This window comes from Pelodiscus sinensis, chromosome 3 (genome assembly GCF_049634645.1).
Source record: "Pelodiscus sinensis isolate JC-2024 chromosome 3, ASM4963464v1, whole genome shotgun sequence".
In the NCBI taxonomy this organism is placed as follows: Eukaryota; Metazoa; Chordata; order Testudines; family Trionychidae; genus Pelodiscus; species Pelodiscus sinensis.
Window position 1 is genome coordinate 182871207 of NC_134713.1, and position 21684 is coordinate 182892890.

The 21684-nt window shown below is 39.5% G+C and overlaps 2 long non-coding RNA genes across 2 annotated transcripts in view; one reads left to right on the forward strand and one right to left on the reverse strand.

Annotated features, from left to right (window-relative positions):
* LOC142828069 (uncharacterized) overlaps positions 1–5593 on the reverse strand; it is a 43472-nt gene extending 37879 nt beyond the window's left edge. The window contains exons 1-2 of the long non-coding RNA XR_012903009.1: positions 5364–5593; positions 937–989 (exon numbers count right to left, since the gene is read on the reverse strand). This is a non-coding gene — a long non-coding RNA (uncharacterized LOC142828069). The remainder of the gene's footprint in view (positions 1–936; positions 990–5363) is intronic.
* Positions 1–21684, forward strand: part of LOC112544278 (uncharacterized) — a 44789-nt gene that overhangs the window by 7899 nt on the left and 15206 nt on the right. The window contains exon 2 of the long non-coding RNA XR_012903008.1: positions 20806–20941. This is a non-coding gene — a long non-coding RNA (uncharacterized LOC112544278). The remainder of the gene's footprint in view (positions 1–20805; positions 20942–21684) is intronic.

The following is a 21684-nucleotide window of genomic DNA, read 5'->3' on the forward strand; positions in this document are numbered from 1 at the left end:
TAATATTTTCTGGCCAAATGTTAAAAACCTTCTGTGACTTTTTTGTTTTAGTTTGCAAAAGTATTTTAAACCAATAATACAATTACTGAATTAGCTGAAATATACTTTATTATATTACAATGAAAAACACAAAAACACAAGCTAAACACAAAAATCATGGCAATATTGTGATCAAAAGACCAATGTTGATATCAGCTACATTTCAATGCTTTAAAAAAAATAACAGGTTCCAAAAAAAAAAAAGAAATTAGACAAATTTGCCTCTTAACCTTTAAAGATTTCCTGCTATTCCTGTATGTCCTTTATTACATTAATTTTTTATTTAAATTACACCATTAACTGGATATGAATTTATCAAGAATACATATATTGATTTATAAAACAGTATCATTAATTATTATAATAGCTAGATGTAGCTGATATTACAAAGCCATTTAAAGGTTTTTAATATAACTTGGACATACATAGATAGATAGACATTATGGACAAGACTACAATTTAAACTGGCGACCAGCAGTTAATGAAATCCTTGATTTATATTCTAGTTTACAGATTGATTATATTGGTGCTTTGTAAAACTATTTATATTATGTCATTTTTCAGAGGATGTCTTTTTTTAAAAAAAGCAAAATAAAATATTCAGTCAATTTTCCAAACAGATTTTGTTTTCTGTGTTTTAAATGCTGGTGATAATATATGAGTTTTTGAGACTTGTTATTGCCACAGTAGAGTTGGTTCTCTTGTTGGTAGCTCTGTTTGCATAGGCACCATTTCACGTACTCATCTGCTTGAAATAAACAAATGCTCTTTTTTCAATAGCATGATGTTTATTTCATAAAACATACAAATCACAAAATACTTTTCTGGCATAGGTAATTTTAGGCTTTTTTTTTTGTTTGTTTGTTTTTTGTAAGGTGTGGGAGAAATGGGACTTACCCAAATGCTGCAAAACTGGCAGTCACGGAGAACATTTGTGTTTAAAATGCAATCTGAAGAAAAAGAAGAAGAAAAAATAAGGAATTATATAAACAAACAACAGTATAGCACTTTCAAGTTACTTCTGCAATGTTAATTGATTAGTACATTGAAAGTATAAATCTTTTCACATTGTTCTTGAGGGGCTATGTCTCTTGACTCTTTATTTATATCACTTATTCTTGTCTGGCAACATACGTTACCGATTTATTATAGTATTTTACTGTTAGCTAGACAAATCTAAGGGCTAGCTGAGAAGGGTAGTTTCATCTGATGAGTTTAACAACAATTGCAGGGCATCCTTTAGGGTGAGCCAATAGGCTCTTTTGAAGCTATAATACTCACTATTAACCATTTTGATGCTGAAATATGTTTATTGCTGAAGTTTGTTTTTTTTCTAAATGTGTGTCTCTTTGTTTCAAATGTACACAAAGCTTCATATAAATCATTGTTTGACTAACTTTCACCTAAAAATGGTTTTCTTTTATGTATCTCATATTGTCTTGTAAGTTATTAGAAGATATAAGAAGTTATTTTTAAAGTACTCAGATGGGTGGGAAACATGTTTTAGTAAACAGTCATCAATTAATTCTATACTGTATTGCAAATGCAAACAAATACTCATCAGTATTTAATCACTCACTTTTCTCTAATGTGGTTACTGACAGTCAGAGAGTTTTTACTACCAAGAATGCATCCTAAAAAAATATACATTTTTGAATGGATGCAGCAGCAGTCAAGAAAATCTTGAGTAAATTAATGGTCCAGCCAGATTTTTTGTTTTGCTTCTACATGTAACATTTAAATGACTTGTTCTGAAATAAATTGTTGGCTTCAGTTTTGCTCTTTATTCATTTTGAATTGAAAGCAACATTAGCAGCCTTTTTTCCATAAGGAGAATTATCCTCTGTCATGTTCTGATTTTCAAAACGTCAGATTTTAACCATCACAAATAAGTTCATTTATTTATAAAAATTGAAATGAGCACCCATACATCAATACATAAAATTTCAATGTTGGGGTGGGGGAAGAGGAGAGAAACAGTCTTCCTACAAAAAACATAAGATTGAAAAGTAATGGCTCCAAACTGGTTAACACATCTAGACTACCGTTATTGATATTCAGATAACAAGGGTTTGACATCAGCCCAAATAAACCTGAAAGTTTTTTCAGTGCTGAAACTCCATCTTGAATGTCTAGCAGCCAACAGGTTCCCAGTGCCTACTGGCTGTGTGGACATATTTACTAATAGCATGTTACATCAGTAAATCTCACTCTCTGACACCAAGAGATTAACTCAGTCCATTACACCTACCTATGTATTCTAGCACCCATGGGAGATATAAGATAACCACTAATATGGGGGCATTGAGACTTTTGTAATACCAAGGAACGAAGGGATGAGGTAAGGACAGATTTGTAACCTTAGCCCCAAGAACAAGGAAACGCAGAGTGAAGTCAGATCCTTAGTGTTCTATAAACCTACTGTAGCTCTTTGTGTTTTAATTTCTTTTGTATCTTTATAGCCCTCGTCTCAAAAACAGAACAGAGAAGGGAGCCTTTCATATAAAATTTTCAGGAAAGGACACGATTAAAATATCTATGATCTAGTGGGTAAATGTTAGTTAAATAAAGTAAATATAAACATGTAGGAACCATAATTAAATCCAACTAAATGCTTTAAAAGGGGATCTTGACTCAATAGACAGCAGCAACTTTTCTCACATCATTTGTGGATTCTTGGCAAATTATCACCCAACAAGGTATATTAGAGTAGTATGTTTAAGTAGATGTTTAAGTGGGTTGAGGTCATAAAATAGCTGATTTTCAAATAATATTAGTTCATCTGTTATCAAATTATATTTATTTTTTATTATGAAAATTGCCAAACATTTTCATTATTAATTAAAGTCTTGTAGGAAATAACACACATTGAGCATATTCTCTGAGTTGTAATACTTGTGCAAAATCAGCTTTGAAATGTACACCTTTTGATGAAATTTCCATAAATAATCATGTTTTCTGCCAAAACCTTTATTCATACTCCAGCTGACCTCGTGCAAATGATTTTCAACCTAAACGGAATCTTTGCAATAAAGTTCTACGCTTCTAGAAACCAGGTCTTACCATGGAAACACTGAGAGTCATTTAACCATTAATATTGCTTTAATCAAGGGATTGAGGCCTTGATTTTATTTTTATTTTCATTTAGGTAAGTGTCACTAATGGTCTGGACAAATGTCAAAGGCTGTGGTTCAGTCTGACTATTAAAACCTTGTGTCGCAATTATTACCTCTATTCTTCTCTATATTTAAATATGCTTCTGGGAATCTCATGCTTAAACTCTTGAGGGTTTTTTGGGGGGGATTTCTCTCTTTCTCACTCACTTTCTGTTTTGTCCATCACCTTGGTTTCTTTCCCCTTTTTTGACCTGCACTTTTTCTGGATCAGACACTGGCAGGTTGAGAGGTAATAAGAACCAGATGGACATAGCGCAGAAATTGCCAAATGGGTACGGGAATGTGGGGAGCTGTCAGGCATGCAGAGAAGCTGGAATTTTTCAGCAATAAAATGGGATTTATCACCACTCTACCACAGTCATTGCCGACAACCGTTTACCTTGACAGAAATCCCATTCCAATAGGCCACTCCGATACAGATTTTTTTCCCCAAAGAGTGATGATTGGTATTTGTTCTAAGGCTCAAATGGCCTGCACTAAAGGTGAAGCATTAGGCCAAAGTCCTGTATTCCCTACTGAGGCAATGAACCTGCTAAAATAAGTTCCTTCCACAATAGCTGTGTAATTGAAACCAGAAAGTGAGAGAATTTGATTAATTGCTTGACCCTGAAGGAATGTTAAGGTCATAAATTTTCATTGCTTTTACACCCCTTTTTCTCTATTTTTTAATATATTGATTATATTTAGTATTTGATTCAGAATTTCAACAAGTTTACAGATCAGCAGCCAGCGTCTATTGAGAAAGCATGGAAAATCAACAATTAAAAAGGACTAAAGGATTCCCACCTTATGTCTTCCCAAGATGGATCAAGGATACAAAGTCCATTAAAAAGACTGTAGCAAAGAAATCACACCGTATCTCATGAATGATAAAGTGTAAAAAGGCTTGCAAATCACGTATGGTGATCCAACATTCATTGCCACGCTTACCTTTTTTGTTCACACTGCCACAAAAGTGACGACAATTGCAATGTAACTGGAAATGATTGTCAGTGTATTATTAAACAAAATGTACATTTTATTTTTTCTTTTCTTTTTAATTTTTTTTAATGTCAGTAGCCTACTGTGAAACATAGCAGCCTTCTTTGTACCTGCCACCCCCACTAAAAAGACAAGCTGAAATAATGGGCTAAAATACAAAAGAACTGTCTTTAAAGTGTAGCAGTTTAATTTTTATGTCTGCATTAATTGTGTTATATTATAGTACTGGTCTTTATAATCTTACTGCTTTTTCCTGGTTTGACTATAACATTTCAGTGGCAGTAATCCCATCATAGCAGTTGGATAAAGCATTACACTTTACATAGCCACACATACTTAACCCAACATTCAGCAAGTTAAATAATCATTAGCACAGTAACCCACTGCTATCAAAAATGTATTGGTCCTCTAAATTTAAAATTAATGGTCTGTCTTCCTAGCAGCATATGTCTGGTTTCGAACCATTCAGCATGAAGTCAGGGACATTTTATCAGTACACATTAGACAACTTTTGTTATTGGCATTTAGAGACTAAAAAGTCACAGATGGAAATGGTTGTGGCTGAATTTTTTTTTATTTATTTCTAGAACTCTGATTTTAAAACAATCTCTGTTCTGAGTGCTAATTATCAGCTGACATTATCATGTACCTGCTGTCGATATGTAGCAGGGCTGCTATGCCTTGAAAAGATTTTTTTTCTTTCAAAACCAAGTAAATGGGAAAATAAGGAGAAAAAGTTTTGTAAAATATTTGCTAAAGAAAGGTTAATAACTTGTATTTGTATACTCTACTTTCATTTAATTTTTCAAAAATAAGAAGTTTACCATTTATATATACATGTTTCCCCTTAGAGAGTGATTTTTTTTATATTGTAACTATTTGTTTCAGAGCCCAAATGTCCCCCCTCCTTTACATGAAGAAGTAGGGGGGAGGTTGGTAATAAAAATTTTTGAAACAGAGAATGAAGAAATATCTGCTTTGTTTACAACTGGAGAGAAAAAAAGATAAAACTTGGAATTCAACCTAAAAATGCAAAGTAAAATGACATATTACAGTGAGAATATTCATGTTATTGTACACATATTTTAATAAAAGTTCTAAAATAAAGTGCCCTCTGTCTGCTTTTATAAAAGAGAGACATTATGACGTGCAAGTGATGCAGCTTACATGTCTATTTCTGGCTTGGGTTTTTCACCATTAAAATGTTCCTTCGTGCTTCCACTCAGGAATCTTGTTGTAGAGCTGCTTTAGACCAAAAAAAAAAAAAAAAAAACTCTCGCATAAGTATAAATAAAATATGAACAGAAAATGGCTTCAATCACTAATATTTTTGCAAACTAATGTTCAGCTGATGCAACTCAATTTTATTTTGCATCACATTAGTGTCATAATGGTAATGACTGGCCTTTATTCAGTAACAGTTTGAGTCAGCACTTTGAGACATTTTTCAAATTAGGTCATACTGCAAATTTGTGGCTGATACAAAGGTTGATTAAGAGAGCTGCATGATTTTAAAGTGATGTGGTGTGAGGAGAATTAAGTTCTCTGTGATAGTTCCGGGAAATGTGACCCACCATCACTGAGCAGAAATAATGTATGGGCAATAGGCGGGAGAACACATTTCCACAGAGTGCTTGAAGTAATACTCATTTGCAATTTAACAAAGTCCTCTCTCTCCCATGGAAGAATTGTGTTATGGATCTTGAAAACAAGCAATGAGTTACAATAAGGACACAGAGAGATGATCCCTGCCCTTGTTTCAGAGAAAGCCAGTTCTCTTCTTTTATGTTTCTTTGAACTTGTCAGTAAAGACAAATTCTTTTTATCTGAGAAGAGACTTGTCTTTATGAAGCTAAAATGATCCCATGTCAGAACTAGCCTATTAACCTATCATGTAACAACTCTGAGGGGAGGCTAAATTGTTGTGTAAGCTAATGCTGAAAAATGATTGGGCAGATTTTCAGAGGTGATCAGTTCCCAGTTAGACACCTAAATGAAGTGGTCATTATTTTCCAAACTACTCACCAGCTCTTGCAATCCTCAGGGGATTTACTACAAAAGAAATGAAGAAAAATAAGTTTCTCCATAGGAGCTGCTGGGTGCTGAGCGCCTTTGAAACTCCGGCCACTTCATTTTGGTGCCTAAGTGGGAGCTGAGCTCTTGGGAAAACCTGATTAAAGGAATAACACTGTAGCTGTTGTTGTGAGGCCACAATACTAAAATTGCCCGACTGTTGGGTTTTTATTTTTAAACTCTGTTTTTGCAGTGAATCAGTAACAACCTGTGAGAGGCAAAGTCCCTCTTAATTGGATTTAAGTGGATGAAAGTCAAACCAGAAAAAAAAACTTGGCATTTAACTCATTGGTTCACTTGACAAGGCAAAAAGCTATTATTAGCAATTATGTTTGCTTCACACATTAGGCTCAAAAGAAGAAACAATTGGAGTCTGATCAGTTACACCAAAGAAAAACACTAAGACCAGGGTATGCTTTGGTGAAATTAAAATCAGAATCCCTTGTGTGTAACTCTTCTAAATTTATTTGTGTTATGGTTTCTTAAAGATCTAGTAAAACCAACATGAAATGGAAATTATTTTTAAAATCTGATCTGAAAGAGGCAAATCAGTTGCTATGGAGCTGCCCTGAAGACTACTGAGCTGTTCCATGTTCTCTTTTTTTACATTTTCTTTGACATCTTTGTTCTAAAGGTTCTGAACTTGGATTTGTGGCACAGGGAGCTGACTTTATTTTTTGATGCTGTGCTCACCCACAGACCTTTCCATTCTCCATATGTTTCTGGATTCATTCACTTCACCCACAGGCCTCTTTGACAGAACAACACCTCAAATCCCTTGGAATGGCAAAGTCCATTTTATTCCCAGTCACTTTCAATTTGCATCTAGTGTTTCTCTGAAGGTTTTAGCAAATGTGATTTCTAGGACCAAAAATAAAGAAGAGGGAAAGTAGCAGACAGACCACAAATGAGAAAGTGGCATAATCCACAAAAGAGGTCTCTGTAAGTGGTATTTTTGAAGAAAAGTACCCAATTAGGAACATGAGTCTCTAATAGCCATAATTGTTTTCAGTATTTGGAGGTATGTTTACACTTTCACCAACTTAAGCTTTTCATCAGAGTAAAAGGAAGATTATCTTTACATGTTAAGAATAATATAAACAATAAACTGGTTGTAAAGATTTTTAAATTATTTTTCCTATGTCATCACCACAAATCTTTCTTTGGGATTGCTCCTACAGAACTTATTCAACCAAATCTCCCATGGGTGAAGGTATATGCTGCAGGTCAGCACCATTGCAAGTCCGAAACATTCAAAAATCATGACTCAGTCCTCAAAAATCATAGGAATGTTTAAAGCCAATCATTAGAATTTTAAAATAATGATGAATTTGGGGCTCTTTTTATTTGCCTTCTGCTTATTGAACTTCTGGGGTGCATTGGGCCTGTTTCCAAGCTAGTTTCTGCTGCCTTACGTATTTTCTAAAATATAAAAACTGAGAATCTCACAAACACTTGGCCTCAGAAACTGGAGCTCTACGAAACAACAGCAAATCTCTGAATTGGCAGTCATGGATCAGGCCACTTGTCCTGTTACTTACTGATTGCTATAAATCATGAGTTTGGGTTGGGTTGATGAAAGGGCCCGATTTTATAGCTGCGAGTTCTTTAGCTGCAGCGTTTTTTAGCGCTAACAAAGGAGGATGTTCCTTTCAGTGTACTTCCAGTTGGAATATTTGAATATGCACATTTAAAATGAGCTTCTGCAAATATTCCGACATGAAACTTTATGCCAATAAATCTGACATACATGGGTGTTCATGGAAAATGAATACAAAGGGCCATAGGTAAAGTCAACATGATTGTATGTGTTGTGGTGTGGGGGCCATTCCTCATTAGCCACGCCACACATCATTGTGAAGGCCAAACTAAAAAGTAACCTTCCTCTTACAAATACTGATTCAATGTAAGGAAAAGATTCACATTCACTGAGGCCCTTGGCATCTATCTAGCCCAGTGGTGGGCAATCTGAAGCCCATTAGGAAACTCGTGTGGGCTGTGAGCCATTTTGTTGACATTGTCCACGGGCACCACCGCCACGACCCCTCGCAGTTACCAGTGACCACAGTTCTCTGCTCCCAACCAATGGGAGCTGTGAAGAGGGTGTCTGCCAGTGAAGGAGCCACAGGGACTTGCTGGCTGCCACTTCCCACCACTCCCATTGGCTGGGAATGGCTCAACGCACCCATTGGGAGCTACGAAGGCTGATCCCCACAGACCATCAATGTCAGCAAAATGACTCCTGGCTCACAATTGGATTACCCTGCTGGTCTGCATGCACTCCATGGGCTGCCGGTGGCCCACCGCTGCTCTAGCCAGACCTTCCACTGCGTGTCTGAGTCAGAATCTCAGACAGTGGCACAAAGAAACATTCAAATGCCAAGTTCAAGTTGACACGCCTGGCCATTAGGAAAGACATTTTAACTGAGATACCTCAACCTGGAAGGTTCGAAGCTCAGAGTCACATGGGCCCTTACAATGCCATTCTCACAGGTTTGCTTTCCTGCCCCTTGTGTGATGTTCAGACCCGCACGTGGCCTACGGGACACTGAAATCTTCACTCTGCACTACCTTCAGCTCCACTGGAACAAACACCTACTGAATTTACATCACAAAAGGAGCCACCCTGCCACTAGGCCAGGGTTTTAGTATAAATTGTTGTTTATCTTCCCCTCATTTGACCCAGACTGGAGCCAGTTTCCTCGTGCGTATGCAAAATAGGAGGCTAGCACATAAGAATTTGCCCCTTCACCAACCCTTGTTCAGGGGGCCTTAAGCAAAAGGGTTATCACCTATTAACACCTATGAAGAATGATCCACCTTACAATGGGAAGGAGTTCATCGCACTCAGGAGAGTGAAGCTAGTCAGTAGCACACTGCAAGTTCTATCCCTTTAACAGACACAGCAGCAGACATGCTCGTCCCTGTAGCCTAACATCTCCAAATGTGTGTTTTGGGAAAGGGCAGCTCCAGCCACATCATGTGTGCCAATGACTAAGGGTGCATCTACACTGCAGGGCTTACCTTGAAATAAGCTAGGCAAATTGAGCTATGTCAACTGCATATCTGATTTTGAAATAGCTTATTTTGAAATGGGGAGCGTCTACACAGCACTTATTTCGAAATAGAACACTCTTCCTCCGACTTATTCCTCATACAATGAGGGTTACAGGAGTCAGAATAAGAAGTCCTCCAGATTGACAGTTTTTTGACACTATTTCGAAATAATTGCCGGCTGTGGCGATGCGGACTAAGTTATTTTGGAATCGCGCTAGTTATTTCGAAATAGTGTTGCAGTGTAGACGTACCCTCAGAGGCATGGGCAGTGGGTGGACATAGGGCTTGGGGTAGGCAAGCTTCCAGCCCCACCTCTTTTGCCCAAGGCTCTGCCCCCCATGGGAGCCAAGCCCACCCCCCATTGCAGGAGCAAGCCTCCAACCCCCCATGGGAGTATCCATGGCCCAGAGCTCATGGAGGATGGGCAGTGCATGGCCCATATCTCCCTGGCCCCAGAGGAGAGGGAGGGCACATTGCCCCAGCCTTCCCAGCCTCAGAGCAGCTGAAACCTGGGAACCTGCTGAAGCTAGGTGTGGAGTGTGGGTGGGGTCATGCCTCCCAGTTTGGGAGGGCAATGCCTTCTCCCCACCTCTTATACCCACCGCCCATACTAAGAGGCAGGATCTAAATCTTGAGCAGCTATTGTTCAACAACTGAGATGTCTTCCCTAAGGGTACGTCTAGACTGCAAGGCTATATTGAGATACTGGAGGTAGCCTGAAACAGCTACCCCATGTCCAAGGAATGCATCCGCTATTTTGAAATAATTTTCAAAATAACGGATGCGCTATTTCGACATCCCTGTAAACCTCATTCCACGAGGAATAAGGGATGTCTTGAAATAGTGCTTTATTTTGAAATTTGGCACCGTGTAGATGTGCCATATTTCGAAATAGCCTATTTTGAAATAAAATCGAAATAAGATACACAATTTGTGTAGCGCAAATTGCATACCTTATTTCGATTTTAGAGTGCATACCCTAAGACATCACATAAAACAACTGAGAAAATTGGTTCATTTCCTAAGTGATTAGGGGGCGGCCAGTTTCCTTCAGCTGAGTAGGTGAGAAAAGCATCTAGTTAGCTAAATTTATTAATATGCTATTGTTCAGTATACAGCTACATTATGGCAGTGAAACATTACTTTTGATGATCAAGTATGCAGTGTTTAAATAAGGTTAATCCTCATTTTGTATGCTAATAGGATATTTATAATCTCAACTACATATCCCATTTAGCTATTTTATTCTCTGTTGTTAAGAAAGTATTTTTATTCATGAAAGAGAATACCCCTACATTCACTGCAGATGCTATTTTAATTGGGCTCATGTGCATTGTGTGTAATTAGTCCACTTCTTTAATATTTCATCCATAATTATACGATGAGCAATGTGCTTAAATTTCATAAAGGCTTCCAGTTAATTTTTTTTTAAGAACAAATGAATTAATTGGTGCCCTTTCACAGATACCTTATGATTCTAACTTAAATCTAGCCCTGGCCAGCGGAGTCACATTTTCAAAATGGCTCCTGAATTTTGAATGCCTTGTGTGAGATACATTGAGTTTCACAACTGCTAAGTGCCCGCAGCACACTTTATTTTCAGCTGAAGTTGTTAGGGCTCAGCACATTTAAAAAATCAAGCCTAAGGCCTGGAGGTTCAAAGGGGCCCTGGGCTCCCAGCCTCCAACACTGCTACTGCAGTATGAAATAATGACTCCATGAAGCGTGAAGGGCTGGCTGCTTCTAGCCTTGCCCCTTTCACCCGAGGCCACGCCCCTTCTGGGAGAACACATCTGGGTCCCCCCACTCACATACCTTGCCCAGGGGCCTGCTCAGGCTATCAGCTCCCCTGTACTTTGGGCACCAAAATCAGTGGCTCTGTTAGCAAATGTTGTCTGTCTATAAAGGATGACTGAAACAAGTGCAAATGAAAACAAATGGGATGCTTCTTCCAGCTCACTGCCATCCAAATCATCCATGTGGTGCAGTTGTTTGAAAAGGGGCAACGATCTGGCATAGGGTGACACTGAAGGAACCCATGTACCACACAAAGATAACAGTATTGCCACCTTTAAAAAAGGTAGCACAGAATGTGGCGCAGTAGATAAATGTGCCATCATGCTGCCAATATAACAAGTAAAGACTTGCCCTGAAAAGAGAAACATGAGGGGTAACTTGATAACAGTTAAGTACTTTCATGGGTAACAAATTTAATTCATCTTCAGTTCTTCAGTCCAAAGATATCATGTGATCTAATGGTGGAAGGTGAAACTAATCAAATCAAGCCTAGGGTAATTAGCCATTGGAACAATTTACCAAGAGCCACCATTAGCAATGTATAAATAAAGTTTGGATGTTTTCCTCAAAAAATGTTTCCAGGAATTATTTTGGGGCAGTTGTGTGGCCTGAAATATACAGGAGGTGAGAGACTACATGAGCACCATGATCCCTTCTGGCCTTGGAATCAATGCCTCTGTGAAAATGCACAATTCCACCAGGTTTGTCTTGCAATTATTGACAAATCATAGTTGCTCAGGAGTCTAGGTTCCCTAGCCTGTATTGTTGTTACCTCCAGCTGAGGGCCAAGCCAAAATTTCTCCTGCTGAGTAAAAAGGCCATCTGGGCAGACACAGCAGTAAACAGGGCTGAGGCCACTCCTCTGAGCGCCCTTTGGATTAGGGGGCAATGCTTCTCCTCAAAGCACAAATTAGTGTGGGGTAGCTGGTCACCCACAGAAAACAGGCAGAGACCCCCTGCTCATCTCCCCACCCCAAAGACATACAGTGCTATTGTCCTGTTGAGGCCAGAGCACAGCAGAGAGGAGTCGAGTAGAGCGTGTGGTAGTGAAACTCTGCATCTGTTTCTGTCTGCCTCCTCCTGTTAGATAAGAAGGGAGCAGGATCATAGTGAACACATGCAGTGCAGAAAGGAGTAACTGCTCTTCCCTCCCCCTTGCAACTCATTCTATTAAAGGGCCAGCAGCGTTTTTCTTCAGCGACAGGCTCTTCCCTCAGGTGTGCGTGAGATTCCCCCTTTCTGTCAGGAAGGAGTGAAACCCTGCCTCTCTGCTAGGGGAAACCCAAGTCCCTTCCACTCTGGTTCAGACGTCAACTAGCTCCTCCACTCCTGATTTCTGATTTCTCGTGTCCATTTTACTTTTCGAAACAAATACTTCCACAGAATAATTTGTAGAACAACAATAGTGCCGGCACAACAGCATTTGTGAGGAACGCTATAATAATAAAGAGCTGTCCTTACTTTGAGGGATGCCTGTTCACTTGAGAAATCCCACTGAAGACTTTGGGCCTTTCACGGGCACTGGTGTAAAAAATAGGAATAACTCCATTGATGTCTATGGCATTACGTTGGCAAGAGGAGAGTCCCACACAATGGGAATACTCTGGTGGCAGAATTGGGTCCAAGACATTTGCCTAGGCATGCACAACAGAGGTTAATATTTCATTTTGTGTCGTACTGAAGACCTACCGGGCACCAGTATGCTATGCATTGTACTAGCAAAGAGAGGGTCCCTGCCCTGTGAGTGCAAGGCAAGAGACAACAGCTGGATAAGCAGACAGCAGGCACACAAGGAAACAAGGGAACAATACTGATCAGCCCAATAAGCAGTGATAGTGCTGAGAAAATAATTTCAAAGATCCTGTGAATGCTTATGGACCAAGATGAAATCATATCTGACAATGTCCTTTCAGTAGCTACATGGGTGTGGAAAAAGTCCTTAATGCCAGAACAAATTATCTTTACATACCTGTCTTAGCTTATGTCACTAAATCTACAGGATGTATTTGAAGGCGTCACAACACTACCCAATCCTGCCAGTGTCGTGAGTCAAGAATAGTCTGTCAAATTTCATTTTTAATTTCTCAGCAGCTGGAAGTTTGTGTCACAACCTGAACATTCTTTTAAAAAAAATCTTTCTTGGAAACCAGTTCCTTTCACTCAAGCAGCCAGATCCTGCTCATTTGTACTAGCAAAAATTCCATTGACTCTGTTGTGAAGTTATTCTCCATTTATGCCCATTCAATGTGGGTTTGTCTACACTGCAGTTCAACGCTTGTATATGGCCTTTGGCAGCTGACTTGGAATCCAGCCCAGGCACAAACATCTACACTACAGTTTTACAGCCCCATAGCTCAAGTCCTATGTGCCCAAATCCACTGACACAGGCCAGCTGTGATAGACACATCATGAGGTGTCTTAAGAAACACCCTTGAAAATTCTCCTTTTGGTGGGAGGTAACCCCAGATTATATCCTTCGACATGAGTTGCATCTTTACAGCACTCCTAATATCTCCAAATATAGTAGTGGAGGAAAAGGTGACCTGGTCAGAATGCCATTGTGCTCACTTTATCCATTGCTTCTGGGCTGACCTTATGAGGCCACAGAGATGTCTGAATAATATAAATTGGGCAAGGTGTCCAGAACCGATTCCCAGTTAGCCCCAGGGTAAATGAAGTCTGGGGAAGCCACCTTTCTCCTCTCCCTACTCCATGCCAAAGCACAGCTTAGCTGAAGCAGAGCCTCTGTACCAGAATATGGTCTAAAGTATTGACACACAGTCAGGAAAAGTGAAGGGGACATTTCTCTTGGATGTAGTTGGTTCATGGCTAAGAAAGTTTTTCCTTTTCACACTGCCGTTCCTTGCATCCCATACTCCTCCTCCACAAACAGAAAATGAATGCTTACAAGGGGTTTTGTGTACGTGGTCAACAATGCTGCAACCTTTAATCTCCCAAATGTTGGGATCCTATATTCTATATTTACCCTGCCATATTATTAGTCATACAATTCACGTAGTGAAGAATGACTTGCATGCAGGCCGCAAGAATGAAGGCTTTACCAGTTGGCTTTTTTTTTTTTAAACCAGAACCCATTTTAGTAGGAAAGGGAAAACCAAAGGGAAATTATTGCTATTTTAGACAGCAGCATAAATTTTCTTCCTATTTTTAACCTAGCTTTTAATTTAATAAGTTTTATGACCCTTATATTAAGTACATATGTTTTACAAGACATTGTGTCCCTTGAGTCACCCTGAATTTGCTCTACTAGAGCAGCATTAAATGAATGAATACTGTGTTTCTGATTTCAGTTCACCCCTTATTTGATCTTTATATCATCAGTAAACCTGAACAGAAGTAGGGAGCAATGGCACAAAATGGTGCTCCAGAGCTGTGCTTGGGGGGTGTCTATTGTTCTTTAAGAAGGAAATTATAAATTGGTATTCTCGTAAATGAGTCTGTGCATAACCATCAGACTTCAGATATTATTTACAAGAAAAAAATAGAGAAACCAATAATTATCTTTGAAATTACTATATTGCTGAATTTAAAACACAAACAACTTTTGCAAAAAAAGTCATATGTTCATTTAAAAGAACCAGGGTCAAGAATTTTTAATAATTCTTATGATCCATTTTGGCTGGTGTTGTTCATTAGGAGCCTGGAATGGCCGCCTGTTTCCTTACTAAAAAGTTTCATCCATCAAGCACATACACTGGTATGTTATTATAGAGTCATTAACAAATGCAAAATGGTTTGTTTTCTTTTCTGAAAAGAAAAATGTTTAGTGCACATAAAAAGAGGGCCGACTCCTGCATTCCTTGTGCATGCAACATTCTCACTGAGGTCAATGGAAGTGGGGGCCACTGAAGGAATGCAGAATCATGCCCATAAAAATGTCCTGGGTGTTGCAAATGGAGTATATGAAAGTTCGAAAATTAATCATATTACTTTGAGCAGGTCCCTTTAAGATGCTAACCCCATAAGAATCATATTCTCTTGGGAAAAGAAAAATAGTGCAAAATTATTCCTGTTTGGATGAGTTTATGCTGTTTATTTAAGTAATGTGAAATGTACTGTTGCAACTTTGTCATATAGGTTTGCAGTAGTGGCAAAATATAAAGATTATAAAGGTGTATTTATTCCATGCTAGAAAACATGAGCTATTGATTTGCTGCATATCAACCTAAAGTACCTTTTTAATATAATACAATTAGCTTAGAAGGATGTTTTATAAATTGGGTGGTTTTAATTTAATTTGAGTACTGGCTCTTAGTGACTTGCCGAAGTTCAGTAAATACACAGAGTATAGTATAAGCACTTTATCTTTGTGTATTAGCTATGACATAAACATGGGGGGGAGTCAAATTTTATATACCAGAAACTGGGTTTGTTGCCAGACATTATAACTTTGCGTATTTAATCTAATTGATGTATGTTAAAATAGGAAACCAAATTCAATGAGCTGTTTGTTTCTTTTCTACAAATACACTTACATCAATAACTTCTGAGGACATGACCTTAAAATGTAACTAGATGTTTAAAAGAACCTCAAAGATCTGCATAAGACATTAATGTTTGTGTCAAAGGGCAATATACAGCCATGTATATATCCAGCTGTCTATATGTCGACGGCTATATTTTTATTGTTACAGGAAACCATCCAACATCCCAAACAGGAAAATTACCAGGTTTTTGGGGTGGGGAGAAGGGGCAATGGTCTCTTTTAAGACAGATGGTCTTTTTAGGTTAGAACATATTTTAACTCTATTTAGTAAACACTTTGTCACCTTGTATATGTTTTCTAAACGCTACCCCTTGTTTGGGAGCATAAAGCTGCTGATCAGTCACTAACAGTTGTGAATTATGGTGTGCCAGGTTGCACAGAGCTGGTTTGGATACAGCACTGGCATTAGGCTCCAAAACACAAGGAACAATTTTAGCCAGTCACAGGGAACTCTTGGTCACCTCCCAAGGGACAAATTGATGTCAAGTTCTGCTGTCTGTCAGGATTAAGTGCCTGTTTGCTTTTTCACTAACATGTGGTTTGAGAACAAAGCAGCTCAAATCTCCTCAATTCCTAACAAAGCATCTCAAATTGCTGAGTAAAATTCCTTAATCCTCCATCTTAATCTGAAAACACCAGCACCACATGGTAACACCGAGGTCTCTCTTTGTCCACAGTAGAGTACCATTAACAGAGATGTTTGGTTTTGAGCTCACTTATTCTTGAACAGAGTATTATCAGCACGGAACTTCCAGGTGCTTTGTTCTCAGACCTGCTCTGTCTTAATCATTTTTCTTCCTTATCTGCTCCTTTTTAAACAAGAAACCAAGTACAAAGCGTGGAGTGAATAAACTTGCATAGTTTTTCAGGACCTTGAACACGGGGGATGGTGGGAGACAAGGTGAACTTTTCAATCATAAACACACATAAGGTGGTATTAATCAGTCATTTGCATTATTTGTTGATTATATGCTTCAGTTGTAGGGCCAAAAAGGACAATGGCATTGAAATAGCAATACGCATTTCTCCCAGTGTAAGTAAGCAAATCGTATGTGGAGGGTAATATTAAACCTGAATGTCTGTTTCAAAACAACTTGCATGAAAAGGGTAATTGTATTATAGCCTGGCACCACTTCTGCACGATAAAGAAACCATAAACACCAAAGACTGTACATTTGCATACAGCATTTCCATGCTGAAACAAATCAAGAGCTCTGCATGTCCGCATTTTTTGTGACTCTAATTCGCCATCACGCTGGACTCAGCAAGGAAAGTTAAGAAAAGGTCAAAATCTCCATTTTTTTCTGTTGCAATTAAACGTAAGCCCATCATCTAAAAGTTTTTTGTTGCAGTGGCTTTAATTTTATTTACCGTTTTAGTCACCTCTATCTTATTTTTCATCAAGCGCATGTTGTAAAATGGGGGGAAAGGGACGAGAAAGAGATTGTATGGTGTTTATCTTGTTTCTCTTCTTCTGCTTTAATTTCCATCACTTGCCTTATCGATTAGTAGTGGGGACACCTGAAGTGAAAGCCTCCATCTGTCATTGGTGTGGACTGGACTCATGCCTGATGACCTCATGCTCTACGGTTTTCACTGCAGTGTTCCCCAGTTTAGAACGGCCATGTCGTTTGTTCCACTTGATAGCACAGCCCCACAGGGTGAAATCCTGGGCCTACTTAAGTCATTGGAAAGTTTGGATTGACTTCAGTGGAGCCAGGAATTTTACTCCAAGGGTGTGTCTAGACTACAGGGTTTTGTCGACAAAAGTGGACTTTTGTCGACAAAACTATACCTGTGTCCACACTGCCTTTGAGTTATGTCAACATAACGTCGACAAAACTCAGCAGTTTTGTCAACGTATGTAATCCTCATTCTACGAGGAATAACACCTTTTGTTGACAGAGTTCTGTCGATAGAAGGCATTATTGCATCTACACTGTCCTTTGCGTCCACACTGTTATGTTGACAAAACAGCTTGCTTTGTCAACAGAACTGGATGTAGTCTAGACGCTCTATGTCGACATAAGTTTTGTCGACAGATTCTGTCAACAAAACTTATGTCGACGTAAGCCTGTAGTCTAGACATACCCCAAGAGAGAATGAGGAAGTTGGGGAACAAAATTGACGGGAGCTGTAGTTTAAGATTCTGACACCTCTAGAGTGAAGGACATAGTAGGACAACCAGGTCAAATGTAGTACCATGGCATCCTTAAAAGTATGGCAAACCCTTTTGACGCTATGTAAGACACTCAGACTGAGAAGCCTTATAAAGAAGGACACTGTTTTAGCAGGACCTCGCTCGAACCACATTTTGAGACAACTGGCCCACTTGAATAGCTCTGCCATTTGGGAACACAAGCCTGGGAGGAAGGGCGAAGGTGGTGCACATATGGCTTATATTCAAATAGGGGTGAACAAAAATGTTCAGTCCATCAACCACTCATTAAAAACAAGGATCAGAACAAGATTATCCTAGAGCTCAAACAGGAAAAGTGAATCCATTCTGAAAGTGCAAGTGGAAACTAGAGATGGCCCAAACCTGGAGATGTTGGGGTTCAGCTTCAGGTTCACCTTGATTCTGTAAGTGTGCCCCCCCACCCCGGAAGTGGTGTTGGAACTATCTTTAGGGTGGGGGTACTGAGCTGTGTCCTCCCCTCCAAAAAAAACCTGTTTGCACCCCTCACTGCCCCAGGCTGAGTAACACCGAAGGTTGCAGATGGCATCTGATCTTGGAGAGTTGGCAGCCTAGCCACAGCTGAAGGCAGCTGCATAGCCCGGGGCCTGTGCCAGGATCCTGAGTAGCAGCACAGCCTCCAGGGCTGGTGGCCCGGACCCCACAGATAATGGGTTGCAGAGCCCACGGATACGGCAAGCGGTAGGACCCTTGGGGGGATCAAAGCTGGCAGGGCCAATGGGACCCCAGTGGGGCTGCCTAGAGGGTAGGACATGGAGCTGGTAGAGCTGTTAGCGAGGTCGGCCTTTGAGTGCAGGGAAACCAGGTAGAAAGTCTGCTGGTGCTGCAGCACCCACTGCACTCTTACTTCCCGTACCTATGCCCTCTCCCCCAGGTCCTTATACTAATCCACATAATTCAGATCTGTATCTGAGCTTCTCCCAAATTCTTCAGTGTTTAACTGCAGTGAGCAGGAGTGTAATCTCCAGGTTAAATTTGATACTTCTGGTATGTGGTCAAATCTTTTACATCTGGTCTTCTTATAGATGACGGTGTTCAGCTGTTCACAACTAGAGATTTTTCATTCTGTGCACATTCACAAATTGGATACAAGGTGGAATCTCACATTTTCATCAGAAAGCACAACTTCCTGGGTACTAATGGTGAACTTCTTAATTGTTGTTCATCCCACAATGGAAATGGGATGTTTTCACAGTGGACACAGCCTTTTTTTTTTACAGCAAAATTCTCCATTTAAGGCTTGTAAAGTTTTTCTGTTTGTTTCCACATACAAAAAAAAAAACAAAAAAAACTTCTTCATACTTGCCTTGTGGTTTTTTTCCTAGTCCATGAAGAGAGAATTTATTATTTTCAAATGCTGTATTTGCATCCTTCTGACCAGACTGACCTGCGCTGCTGCTCTCATACTCAGATGTCAGGCATCAGCAAGAAATCAGAGAGAGGGTAACTTCTGGTGACCGTTCGATAGCTCACCATCCAATCAGATCCCAGCAGAGATTTAAATAGGACCTGACATGCAAAATAACTCAAAGTTATAATTAGTAAGAGTCAACTGGAGAACATAACTCCTTCATATATTTATATGAAGATCAGACTAGACAAGCAAGACAATCCAGACAGATGGATATGAGCATACACAAAAGTCATTTTCAGGTAATTCTTTGTTTTTTTATTTCATGTTGTTGATAGTGTGAATATCTGAGGAAGAAGAAAGAATGTTCCATAAGGCTGCGTGTCTCAAAGGATCATATAGCCAAAGGCTACAATGACAGAAGGATAAAGAAGTGTCCTGTCTGTAATGTTTGGAAAAGAAATGCATGGACAACCACCCTACAGCCCTGCAAATGTATTCTTCCAAGTCTTCCTCTTCTATCTGTTCAGGATGAAGTAACAGCTCTCATGGTATGGGAGTAAAGATCAAAGAGAGACAGAACGCCTTCTAAGCTATTCACAATTCCAAAATGCATCTGGCAGGCCATATAGGTTTTTAGGCCTTGCCCCATTCCTAACTTCATTGAACAACAAATATGAACTCCTGGCATCTGTCAGACTAAGTTTGGGCCCTTCTGTCACACAAAGAATGCTGGAGTTTTCTCCTGTTCAGATCAGAAAGGACAAATCCTGGGAAAATCAATCACTTGACTTAAATAACTAGAAGATTCTTCCAGTAAAAAAAGTGAGGAAGCATGTACAAGACAGCTTTGTTCCAGAGAAAACCACATAAGGGGAATTGTGGGATATACAGTCAGCTCTCTGACTATCCATGATGACAAGATAACTGTAAGCAATGCTACCTTTATAATAAAAAAGGAGAGAGAGAAAGTCTGAAAGGAGATAGTCAAAGCTATGTCAGAACTAAAGCATGTTAACTACAGAGGGACATGACTGATCTCACAGTGAGCCTCACTAGGCCAAAGTTTTGAAAAAAGAAATTATGTTGGAATGGAATCTTATAGGAAACCTTTTAGCATTACTTCTATGGGCAGTCAGGCTATACATTTGACCTATGCGCTAATGGTAGCCTTTTATCAAATCACTCCTGAAGAAATGCTAAGAGAGTTAAAAGAGAACTTGGTAGAAAAAATCCCACTGTTAATTCACCAGTATGGAAAAAGACTCCCGGTTATGTAATATACACAAAAAGCAGGCCCATTCTTGACTGAAGTAGGGTATGCACCATTTTACCCAGTAAGCCTCTAACTTCCTGACTCTCCCATTCTTAAACGATTCTTAAACCTAGAGCTCATTTGTACCAGTGGAAATGAGGATAACTCCACTGAAGTCAACAGAGTTACACTGGTGTGAGATCAGCATTAGGCTCAGTGTCTATATTCCTTGACTCTGGAGTAAGAGAATGAGGAGAAAGATGATGCATCAATATCTGTATTTCATCTGCAAGGCATTGCTGGGGTGGCCATGAAGGGTCTGTTTTTCTGGCTTGGGCTCTGTCTCTGACCTCCAGCTATTTCTAACTATAGGCATGGAGGTACCAGATGTCCTTGAGAAGATATTACACCAGATTCTTGGCCCATGGAATCAGAAGTGCAGCTGCTCAAGAGCTTCAGTGCATTTTGCCATTGGGATGGCAACATTTCCAAACCACTTCTCAAGAGGGTGAGTGACTACACGAGTTGCATGGCCAAGAGATATCAGTCCCGGTAACAACTATAAAAGCTTTGCAGTTTTCAGTTTCTGGAATGCAGAACAAGTCCACCACTGGTTCTTCCCACTTCTGCCCCTGATTGAATGAATGAATGAATGAATGAATGAATGAAAGGGCTGACATCCTGCCAACTGAAAAGCTCAGATATGTTCCATATTACTTTCTGCATGGTGAGAGAGCCTAGAGTCATCCTTACCCATATGCGGAATACACAATTGTTCAGGGCACCCACAAATTTGGGGCACCATTGGGTCTTAATGTCCCCCCATCTGCCTCTTCCTATCCCTGTTCTGTGGCCATGCTTCCTCCAGAGAGGATCTAGTTAACTTAAAAGTGAAAAATCCTGCCAGACCTATTAGCGGGACATCGAACCTGTGAAAGAGCCATTCAAGTGGCAATGAAGCCATTTAACAAGCATTTGCCAACCCCATCTATAGCCTGTCAGTTTATGAATTTACCATGTTACCATACAGGACCTTCGTTTAAAATTTGCTTTAAAAATAACATTAGTATGTTGCTGAAGATTATAAAATCACATCTCTAAAAAATCACACACATAGGGGCACCAGTTTAACAGTACTGTGTACAGCCCCACAAACCCTAAGGATGTCCCCAACAGAACCTTCTTTAAGGTGGTGACACCTAGTTTCCCTTACTCCCTCATCCTACCACAAAAGAGTTGTCTTTTCTTAAA